Consider the following 12441-nt stretch of genomic DNA (forward strand, 5'->3'; position numbering starts at 1 on the left):
TGTTAAATGACAACAGAAGGGACAGGCAACAAGAACCATCAGTCAAAGAGGGGAGGGCAAGTTCTTCTCTACCGGGTCACGTTGGGGCGCTACCGGAACTGATCGAATTGGTAGTCTACAGTGTTTCTGGATGTTTCAGACTGAAGCTGGCGTCAGCATGAGAGCACCACCATCTCGTAGATCCGTCGTGGCCATTCCACGAGCAATCATGGCAGCCGGTCCCCACCAGAAGCCTGCGGGAGTCGGGGGCCCCCAAGACTTTTGTAGAATCTTCAAGGCTGAGGGGACGCTTTCGAGAATGGAGCCCAAGCCCTAGCAGACAAGCCTCCGAGTTCCAAGGTGTCGCAGGGCCATTTTAGTGGACCACGCCCAAATCTGAAGAGCCGGCCGCCATTTTGAGAGTCCTGTGGCAGCCGCCTATCGCTGCACCGCAAGAGCGGGAGCAACTCAACTACATGGTGAGCGAAACGTTGTAGTCGCAAGAGCGGGCGGTAAACAGCTGAATAGCGGAAGAGGCACAGTGTAGCAAAAGCGGGCGGAATGCCAACTGAAACGGTAAAGGGGCGCCCCACTACAGCGTGTCTTCAGGTCAAACGGATTGTGGGACAAGGTCCAGAATGGAAGAGTCACCAAAAGGCAAAATGTTCCGCTTAACCCCCGGAGCCGGCCACCTATGTCGGGGGCGATCTCAGGCCACACCAGGGCAACACGACTTGGGGAGGGGGACGGAGCCAAGCGCCCCCTCCGAGTCCGCGCCATCACACCGTCCCTCGGGGGCCTCCGTCAAGCGTTTCAGGGAGGCACCGCATCACATTGTTTTCAAATGCAGTCACGTCCTCAAACAGCCCCCACTTACATTGAGAATAGTGAAGCTGTAGCAGGTGCAAATAAGCTTCAGACAGTCTAACAAGCACTCCTCAAAACTTTGAACTATCAGAGTGCATGAGTTTCATGCTTGATCGATTGAGCTAGCCGGATCGGGCAACAAAAAGTATAAAATAGTTATGTAAATAGTTATTTAATAAAATGTTTTACCCTGTTACTTTGCTGGTGTGTTGTATATATTTGTAATATTTGCATAGAGTTTATCGTTATTTTGGGCGGGGTGGGTGGCGGAGCCGAGCTGTCTTGCAGCCATCATGGTGTGGAGTTCAGTTCATCTCACTAGTTTCGTATTTCTCATGAGGGGTTGTTCCTAATGTTTCTATTTTAGCGAGGTCAAAAAGAGATCCCATTAGTGGCCTACTGATTTTGCTCGATCTCTTTTGTTTTTTTACACGTTTTTTCACTATCTGCAAAGACTAAACAGAGTATTGCGACTCTGTGCTTGTTTGTAAATAGAGAATGAACCAAAGAGAACCAATTCTAAAACAGTAAATGCTTGGATAACAATCAATCAAATGGAGAGGGAAGCAGGCACGACGGATTACAACGGGGGCAAAGGCCTGCGTTAACTACCCTTCACTATCTGCAAAGAGAGAGTACTCCTAATAGAAATGAGGGGGGGCAGCATTCAAAGCAGATCAGTGTGCATAAACACAAAAATGTTTTTACTTGCCACGTACTTGACATTCGACAGCTTATGATATTTGCTATTAAAAAAACATTGAAATTCACTGAAAAAACCATAGGTTAGAGACCATATATAGTTAGGAATTAGCATTTAAAAAACCTTGAAAATTCACTGAAAAAACCATAGGTTATACACCATATATAGTTAGGAATTAGCATTTAAAAAACCTTATTTTACTCACAGAAAACCATTGAAATTCCATATATAGTTAGTTGCACTAACTATATATCGCGCACCCGCAATCCACTGCTGATGATGTCACATATTACATCATTCATGACATGGTCAGTGACATCACTGATGACATCACTGATGACATCTCAAATGACATCACTGATGACATCACTGATGACATCTCATTTGACATCATTCTTGTGCTAATACGATAAACCTCTTCAGACTCTAATATAACCTTAGATACACTCAGTGTATACAGACACTCACACACTGTCACTCATCCATGGAGTTACTCACACACCTAGTCAGTCATGCAAAGAAACAATCTCACCTCCATTTCCTCAACTATACAGTTATACACACCTTACTTATTCAAACATATACTAACACATATTTACTCTCTTATACAATCCCTGATACAAGTTCACAATGATCCATACAGCCACTCACACATTCACTAGCTCTCATGCACAGTTATTTATATATGCCAACTCTCACATGTACTTTGTTTTACATATGTACTTACTTTGACATGTAGCACTGAGATATCCATTCACTCACCAATACACTCATGCACACAGTCAACCGCCCATACAGGTGTTTCCACATGCACTCTTGAACTCATACACCTAGTGAATCAACTGCTCACACATCTATGCACAGAGTCACACACCTCCCAGCCACCCCCACACAAACTCAATCTCCCATACAAATACTTGGGCAACCAATCAATAACACATATAGCCTCTCGTATAGCTAATGATCAACACATGCAGCAGTTTACATCACAACAGACATACTGATGCACACATTCAGACAGTTTAGTCACTAACCCATGCATTTAGTACGACACATTTATTCACTCACTCATACAGTCAGTCACGCACCTACTAAATCCTTCATCCAGACACTTATACATCCACTCATTCTTCAATATATCAAACATATTTAAAGTTTACAGAAACACACAGTCACTGGATGATGTTATCAGTGATGTCATTTGAGATGTCAAATGAGATGTCATCAGTGATGTCATCAGTGATGTCATTTGAGATGTCATCAGTGATGTCATCAGTGATGTCACTGACCATGTCATGAATGATGTAATATGTGACATCATCAGCAGTGGATTGCGGGTGCGCGATATATAGTTAGTGCAACTAACTATATATGGAATTTCAATGGTTTTGTGTGAGTAAAATAAGGTTTTTTAAATGCTAATTCCTAACTATATATGGTGTATAACCTATGGTTTTTTCAGTGAATATATATATATATATATATATATATATATATATATATATATATATATATATACATGCAGAGAAAAAGATAATTATTCAAAACAAATACCTATATTAAGGGCACTACATTAATACAGTATAAATGAGATCACAACACATTCACAAATTCAAATCCCATCCATCCCACCTTGGAAATAGTCAAAAAGCTGCAAACCAATTATTTCCCTCCCAGGATGGGATAAAGAACAGATCATCCCCACGTTTAGGAGGGATGTAAGAGATCCCATGAGGGCAGACGGATGGGGTTATAAAGTTTGTGCAGTTGTGTGCATGTTCAACATAGCCAGTGAATAAGGGTGTTGCCCGAAACGAGTATGGCGCTGTGTAGGGAAGATTAAGCGCGCAGGGACTTGAGGGGCCAGGTCTTCATAAGCGACCTCATCAAGTTTGCAGAGTTTCACAACGTCTACAAACTACCAGAATGAACTGCAGTTTCCCACATCACGCCATCTCAGACACATTGCATTCTGGGTGTTGGAGTTTTCCATTATCTTCAACAGGGCGGATGATCACATGGTTGGGAGGCGTTGATGAGCATACCGCTTTAAATAGCTGCGGACTTTGAATTTCGGCAAAACGGACATGAGGCGCGACAGCAAGAGGTATCTGAAGAAGGAGCAGTCCGAAATGCATCATACCTACGCTGTACAGTTGCCAATAAAATAGCCTCACCTGTATTTCCCTGCTTGTTGGCTCTTTCCTTCCACATTGTTGGAGGGCGGATGTTGATATTTCGTGTCAACCAGAAGACACGTAAAAGAGCCCCGTTCTACAAAGCGGCTGTCTGCTTTCTGGATTCTACGCGAGTGGAGCAATGGAGTGCGCCCAGGTATGGGCTACCAGGCAGTCCACCAACTGTGCGCCGGCACGTGAGGGACACTGCGAAGATGCAGACCGTGACTTCACGGGAGTGTAGGTGCAATCTCGCCAACCTATGCCTCAGCGTGTCAGCGTCCTGAGGGTTGGAACGTTATGCAGGGACTTGAGGGGCCAGGTCTTCATAAAGCGACCTCATCAAGTTTGCAGAGTTTCACAACGTCTACAAACTACCAGAATGAACTGCAGTTTCCCACATCACGCCATCTCAGACACATTGCATTCTGGGTGTTGGAGTTTTCCATTATCTTCAACAGGGCGGATGGTCACATGGTTGGGAGGCGTTGATGAGCATACCGCTTTAAATAGCTGCGGACTTTGAATTTCGGCAAAACGGACATGAGGCGCGACAGCAAGAGGTATCTGAAGAAGGAGCAGTCCGAAATGCATCATACCTACGCTGTACAGTTGCCAATAAAATAGCCTCACCTGTATTTCCCTGCTTCTTGGCTCTTTCCTTCCACATTGCTGGAGGGCGGATGTTTATATACCTTGGGTTAGGACATCACAGGCATTGCTGTTCTCAGCTTCTCGTCGAACCAAAGATATTTGGATGGTCCGTCACCCGCCCCTGGATGCAGAAAGAATAACGGCAGTTGCGGGGTTATTCCAGCCTCGCTCTGGGCTTCAGGCACTGCCCTCGTCGCCCCTGTCTAATGGATTTCCGCATTTGGTGGCTGAGGCGTCATAGGGGAGCTGAGGAGGCTTCATTGTGGACATACAAGCTGCCTAACAAAACACCACATTTTCGTTTTGTTTCATGGACTCACTCTGCTTCCATCCGCACTCAAGCACAAGGGAACCCACTGGGTTTTTTTCCACCCCCACCACACCAATCTCATCAGCCCACCAACAAGGGACTCTGGGACATGTAGTCTTTCCCACTACGCGGGATGCTGCACAGGTGTGCTGTTACCATCGCAATTGGGGGAGGTGCAGACTCGCAACTCCGGGTCTTAAGAGAGGCGGATTCCACAGCTGAGTGACATTATCCTGTGGAAGCTTCAGGCGCTGAAGACGGCACTACAACAGCCAGAAATGCATCCGCCTTATACCTGCAATAAAGCTTCCAAACGTTTCCCCTGGGTCTCTGCTCTCTTTTCCAGGAAGGAGAATATACCGCATATATATATATATATATATATATATATATATATATATATATATATATATATATATATATATATATATATATATATGCATATATATATATATATATATATATATTCACTGAAAAAACCATAGGTTATAGAGCATATATAGTTAGGAATTAGCATTTACAAAACCTTGAAAATTCACAGAAAAAACCATAGGTTATACACCATATATAGTTAGGAATTAGCATTTAAAAAACCTTATTTTACTCACACAAAACCATTGAAATTCCATATATAGTTAGTTGTACTAACTATATATCGCGCACCCGCAATCCACTGCTGATCATGTCACATATTACATCATTCATGACATGGTCAGTGACATCACTGATGACATCACTGATGACATCTCAAATGACATCACTGATGACATCACTGATGACATCTCAAATGACATCACTGATGACATCACTGATGACAACATCCAGTGACTGTATGTTTCTGTAAAGTTAAAATATGTCTTACATATTGAAGAATGAGTGGATGTATAAGTGTCTGAACAAAGGATTTAGTAGGTGCATGACTGACTGTATGAGTGAGTGATTAAATGTGTCTCACTGAGTGCATGGGTTAGTGACTAAACTGTCTTAATTTGTGCATCATTATGTCTGTTGTTCTGTAAACTGCTGCATGTGTTGATCAGTAGCTATATGATTAACTATATGGGTCATTAATTGGTTGCCCAAGTAATTGTATGGGAGACTGAGAGTGTTTATGGGTGGCTGGGAGGTGTATGACTCTCTGCATAGATGTGTGAGCAGTTGATTCACTAGGTGTATGGGTTCAAAAGTGCATGTGGAAACATCTGTATGGGCGGTTGACTGTGTGCATGAGTGCATTGGTGAGTGAATGGATATCTCAGTGCTACATGTCAAAGTAAGTACATATGTAAAACACAGTACATGTGAGAGTTGACATATATAAATAACTGTGCATAAGAGCCAGTGAATGTGTGAGTGGCTGTATGGATCATTGTGAACTTGTATCCAGGATTGTATAAGTGAGTAAATATGTGTTAGTATATGTTTCAATAAGTAAGGTGTGTATAACTGTATAGTTGAGGAAATGGAGGTGTGATTGATTCTTTGCATGACTGACTAGGTGTGTGAGTAACTCCATGGATGAGTGACAGTCTGTGAGTGTCTGTTTTCACTGAGTGTATATAAGGTTATATTAGAGTCTGAAGAGGTTCATCGTATTATCACATGAATGATGTCATCAGTGATGTGATCAGTAATGTCAAATGAGATGTCATCAGTGATGTCATCAGTGATGTCATTTGAGATGTCATCAGTGATGTTATTTGAGATGTTGTGGAAAAGTAAATTTTGCCATGTTCTGTGTCCCTACGCCTCATCCATCATATGTTATGTGTGCATGACCAATATGCATATGTTATTCCCCATGCCTGATTAATGACGCAATTACAGTTGTGTCCACCTCTGGTATGTCATTTTCCAGTCCTCGTGAATACTACGAATATCAGGCCTATGTAAAGTTATGTTGCCACGTTTCCCAGTGTGCACGTTATTCCATTATAAAATCCCCGTTTCCAGGCCTCAAAAGGGCCCGGACCACAGATTCAGCTTCTGTCTCCTGAAAGCCTCGCTGAGGAGCGATACAGCCCCCACCTGTATCCTCGACCCTTCACTTACTTCCTGCCTCGCAGTGCCCGGTGCAGCTTGGCTCTGCCTCTGAGTCTGCCAAAAGTATGTTATAGTTCCAGCTATCAGTTCAGTCCTCCTCTCTGCATTCCTAAGCTACTGAACTGCATCAATAGTTTCCGTCATTGTCTAGCCTTCTCGTCTCCATGTTAGAGAAATACTGTATTTAATAGTCATTTAATATTCTTCATTACGCGCTACATGTAGAATAATGCATGGTCCAGTCTTAGAATCAAGTTAGCTTTTCCCCTCATGACTTCTAGTTTATATCAACATGTTCCCTAAACATTAGATACCAGATAGGGTTTAGGTACATGTCGCTCCGACCCTCCAGACTCTAGTCTCTGCTCCTAGCACAGAGTTCATAGCCCCCAGCTTCTCCTAGTAACACGTCATTGCCAGTTTTCGCGCACCATTAGGTTAGAGGTCCCGGCTCCTTAGGTAGCCCCCTCCTATGTTTCCGCCCATTCATGACATATTCTGTTACGTTTTTCATCACATGTCTATGTATACTCCCAGTTACACCTCTTTTTACTGTTATCTTTCGCGACTGCTACGCGTCATGCCTTTCTGCTCCACCCACTGCTACGCCTACTGCAATGTAATGCTATGTGTTCGCGCTATGTATATATGCCTGTGTTTTGTTATTGAATGTTAGCGCGCTCATCCCAGACCTAGCCCCAGCAGCTGCTGGGCCTCTCTTCCCCTGTTGGGCCCCAGTTGTCCTGCTGGGCCCTGTCACTCTGTTCCTATGCAGGTTGTCCTGATCCTGTCCTTATGCTGTAATAAACCTGCAGAAGCTCCTACTACCTCGAATCTTGACTCTTATTTTATTGAGCTATCTGTTACTCATTTATACATTCAAAAATAGGGTATTATTTATTTATTTACCACATAATGGCGCCCGAACAGGGACTTGCCCTTTCCCCACGCGTCGGTGAAGCCACGCCGACCCCCTGACCCTCTGCAGTCGTGACGGAACTCTTCTGCGCAGTGGCAGATATTTCTGCTCAAGTATCCCTCAGGCCCACGGAGGAAACGGAGGAGGCGGTCCAGCATCCGAACGAGACGGTGGAGGAACGCGGCGAGTCCCGACCAGAGCCCAAGCCGAGAGTCCAAGGTCCGAGGTATCCGGAGGCCCACCCGTAACTGAAGTCCGAAGTCCGAAGTCCGTCGTCGTAGCAGTCCAGTCCCGTCCGAGGCCTTCCGTTCCGTGCTGCCCGGTGAGTACCATTGCTGGGGTAGTATCTAGACAGGACCAATCTAAATTGACTCCTGGTCCGTGGGTTGGTGGTGCCCAGACTCACAAACGAAGTGTTCACCTAGGTGGATACGGGTCTTGACGCGTCCCTTTATGGGACCGGTATGTTCCGTACTGTTACAGCAGTGCATCCAGTAACTCTAGTCTGTTCCGTTCTCGAGAAAACCTGTTCTATTTCTGTTCTCAGTATTCCAGGTAATATTCTGTTCGAACTGTTATTTATAAATGTTCTTCATGTATTTTACTGTTGTGGTATGAGTGCGATGTGATTTCGTGTTTTTATTGTGTATTGTATTGTGTCCAGATTACAGTTCAGTCATGCCTATATTCTCCAAGTTACGTCAGTTAAAAACTAGAAAGGGTTTGTTAGAGGAAGCGGTTCCTGTTCCGCCTAGGGACAGTCCAGGTCACTTTATGTATCAGAAACATGGCATAAGCGCCATAATGTATCTAGATTTATGGGTAGAGTATACCAAACAGTTAGAAGAAAAGTATAGATGGCCCGTATCGGGTACATGGGATGCCGAATGTATCATGCGAGTAGAAGAAGCATTATGGAAAAAGAAAGCCAGACAGTCACAGAAAGATGCCATCGAGTTATGGCGTAAGGAAGCTCATAGAAGAACGGAAAAGGAAGTCAGAAAGTCAGAATTAAGTAGAGAATCCCAAGAACGAGCCCAAGAAAGAGAATTAATCGAGATAGGTGAACAAGTCAAAGCCGAACAGTCAGACAGACAGAGGCATGCCCTTATTAAGGGTATGTATCCTCTTCTTGCCGAAGGAGTGCCAAAAGCGACCCCAGAGGCATCTAGTAATTTCCCGCCACCATTAGTTCCGACCAAGCTACGTCACAAACCGACCGCAGCTGATATTTTTATTTCGTCCTATCTGGACGACACAGTCCCCGAATATGCAAATCCTGTCCGCGCTCCGTCAGTCCCTGTAAACCAGGTAATTCATGCTCCTCCAGACACCGGGGTGCCCTTAACAGCTCCCCCGGCCCAGTCCGCCATACAAGTACAATTACCGACCCTGCCAGGACGAAGAATATCAGTCGACGATTCTAGTCTAGGGGCCGCAGGGGGAGGTCTTCCTCAAACCCCGCCGCCACACAAGCGTTTATCGGCACTCGAATTACATGCTCAAGCATCACAGCGTACTCCTAAAAGTAATAAGTCTGTCACAGAAATCAGACAAGCCCTTAACGAATGTGTCTATGACGCAGTCCCAGGCGAGTATAATATGGTTTTATATTCCGTACGTGTAAGGAGGGTGACCGAGTATCTAGTCACCTTACCGAATATGAAAGAAGATCTAGACAGAATATATCGTTTCATCCGTACAGGGGATGATCCAGAAAGTATTGGCGAGATTATGTCTCAAAGGAAAGCCGAGATTCAGCTCATGATATTAAAGTTCCTGATCAATTGTCTAATAAGAGAACAAGATTACCCGTCTAAAGATCCCGCCGAAATGAGAATCCTGACAAGGTGGAGTGATAATATAGCCGAGGGTAAGCACAAGACCGTCAGTGCCATGGAGAGTATGTACAAGAAAATTCGTAAAGAAATAATAAGGTTACACGAACAGCGTAAAGCAGCACAAGTAAGCGAGAAAGAAAGTATCTCTGATCCTGAAGAGGAAGACGAGAATCCCGCCAGAATAGCGTATGTAGGAAAATCTAGATTTCCAGATCGCCATTTACGCCTAGAATACAAGTCTATTTTTCATCATACAGCGCCAGAACAAGGTTCCCTAGAACAAGTATTTCAAGCTACCGATCACATTCTGAAATCACGAATCGGTTACAGTGAATTAAGTACCATGCATGAACAAGAACTAGCCCGATCAGCAGTCCGATGGATTACTGATTCTACCACTTTTCCAGACGAAATAGTGGCACAAATGTTTCTGAAACTGCCCCCAGCCGAGCAACGACTGGTGGGTATGTATATGATCCAGCACCTCATTACTCTGTATGAGGGTCAACATTCTGATCCAGGCCCGTTGCATGATATCCTGAACGAGTTACTCCAGTATAAATGGAGAGGTCTAGGTACCGATTTAATAAGTGTCATTCTAGAACAGCGTCACAAATATAGAACGTTCCTGAACCCGCATTTTGTTCATGTCTCACCCCCAGAAAGTAAATCGTTTTACATAGACAGACAGAATCCGTTACGAGAAGTCCACCCAGTCCAAGGGGCGGGTGGCGTAATGCAACGAGTGTTTGTATACACTCCGATTTCAAAGATGGAACTTCTTGAAATGAAGAAATTAATTCCCTGTCATGACAAAGATCCAGCAGGGTTCCATAGAGAATTAAAAGACATGCTCCGTATGGGAGAATACACTTACCCCGATATCATTAAAATGTTAAAGGTCCTGTTACCCGCAGGGGTATATGAAAAATTAAAAGAAAAGGAATGGGAGGTGGGAGAGAAAAAGATCGATTGGACAGCTCTAGAAGCTGAAGACAAGGCACGAGTACCAGGTACCGGTCTTGGAGATAAATGTAAAGAATTACCAGAATTATTGATTCAAGTTTTACCCAGATTATTGACAACTAGGAAAGAAGACTGGGATGCAATCTCAGCCTGTAAACAGAAACAAGATGAAGATATTAGTGACTTTTATTCTAGATTTGAAAAATGTTTCAGTATTAACAGTGGTCTCAAGACAAGTAGTGAGTCATACCCTCATCTTTTCGTCACCAAATTAGTCGAGAATTCAAGTCCACAAATTAAAAATCGAGTCTTGAAAGTCGAAAGCACCTGGCAAGCAAATACTCCGTCCCAGATGCTCCAGATGCTCCAGTACCACCAGAATAGAATCAGAGAAGAGCAAGAACACGAAAGAAAACGTATGAAAGACACGAAAATGAAAGTGCTAGTTGCACAATCTGTTCCTCAAGACAGTCAGAAGAGGGGTCCGAATCAAGCCAGTCATCCTGCAGCTCCCGTTAAAGGGAACTGCAATTATTGTAAACAGCCAGGTCATTTTATAAACGAGTGTGCAGTTCTGAAACACAACATAGCTACTGGTAAGACAAAAGAAAGACCACGTCCGCCTAGACAAGAACAAGTTTCACAGATTCCGCAGTCACAGAATGCACAACAGATAGTTACAGTACCGCAGCCTATTGCTGCAACACAGCATGTCACATCACAGATGTACCAGTATGCACAGTCTGAGTATCCAGAGTACCAGCCATATTCATGAAACAGCCTAGAGAGGGAGGTAGGCTTGCCTCTCATCGAGATACCTGTAGATCAAGAAGGTCCCTATGTTCACAGTCAAGTATTAGGGAAAGACAGAAAGTTTTTGATCGATACAGGGGCAAGTAGGACCACAATTAGTCACGCCGAAGTTCCAGGGGCTCCGCTCTCAGGCTCAAGAAATGTTTCCCTTGGATTTTCAGGAAAACCCATCGTTAACGAGATATCAAAGCCAGTTACTCTAGAAGTAGGTCCATTGTCCCGTACTACTGATCTGTTACTTACTAAGTCATGTCCAGAAAATCTGTTAGGCATTAAGACACTGAAAGAATTAGGTGCAGTTATTTGTTGTTCCCCAGAGGGAATACGTCTGTTCCTACGTGACTTTAAGGGTCACTATGTATTACGAGATTTTGATTCAAGATTGTCTAATGTTCTGCAGCACTTATGGGCGCAAGGTCCAACTGATGTAGGTTACATGCAAATCACACCCCATCGTGTGACTCTCAAGCCAGGTGTAGTGTTACCCCGAATCAGACAGTACAGATTGCCACCTGAGGCTGTAGCAGCCTTATCCAAAATTATTGACGAGCTCATGGCTCAAGGAGTAGTTGTAGAAACTGACTCCAATGTATGCAATTCTCCGATCATTCCAGTCATGAAACGTACTGATCCGAATGCACCCCCAGTATATCGATTAGTGATTGATTTACGAGAGCTTAATAAATGTATCATTCCTCAGTACCCAGTTGTCCCAGATATTTCTTCCCTGTTAACAGCCATTGATTCCGAAGCCACGTTCTTCACTGTTATAGACCTTAAGAATGCATTTTTTAGTGTTCCAATTCATCCAGACAGCCAGTTTCTTTTCGGATTTTGTTTAAATGGAAGGAGCTATATGTTCACACGCGCTCCTCAAGGTTTCACAGAAAGCCCTAGTATTTACAGTCAAGCACTCAAGAGACAACTAGACAACATTCACATGCCAACTGACACTGCCCTGCTCCAGTATGTTGATGATCTACTGATCACAGCCCGTTCTGAACGTGCTTGCGAGCGAGCATCACTTACAGTTCTGTATTTTCTAGCCGAGATGGGGCACAAGGTGTCACCTTCGAAGCTTCAATTCTGTGTCCAGCAAGTGGTATACTTAGGACACTTGCTGTCCAAGAGGGGTAGGCAGTTGACACCCACCCGTATCCAGTTAATAG

This window comes from Lissotriton helveticus, chromosome 1_1 (assembly GCF_964261635.1).
Source record: "Lissotriton helveticus chromosome 1_1, aLisHel1.1, whole genome shotgun sequence".
NCBI classification, from domain to species: domain Eukaryota; kingdom Metazoa; phylum Chordata; class Amphibia; order Caudata; family Salamandridae; genus Lissotriton; species Lissotriton helveticus.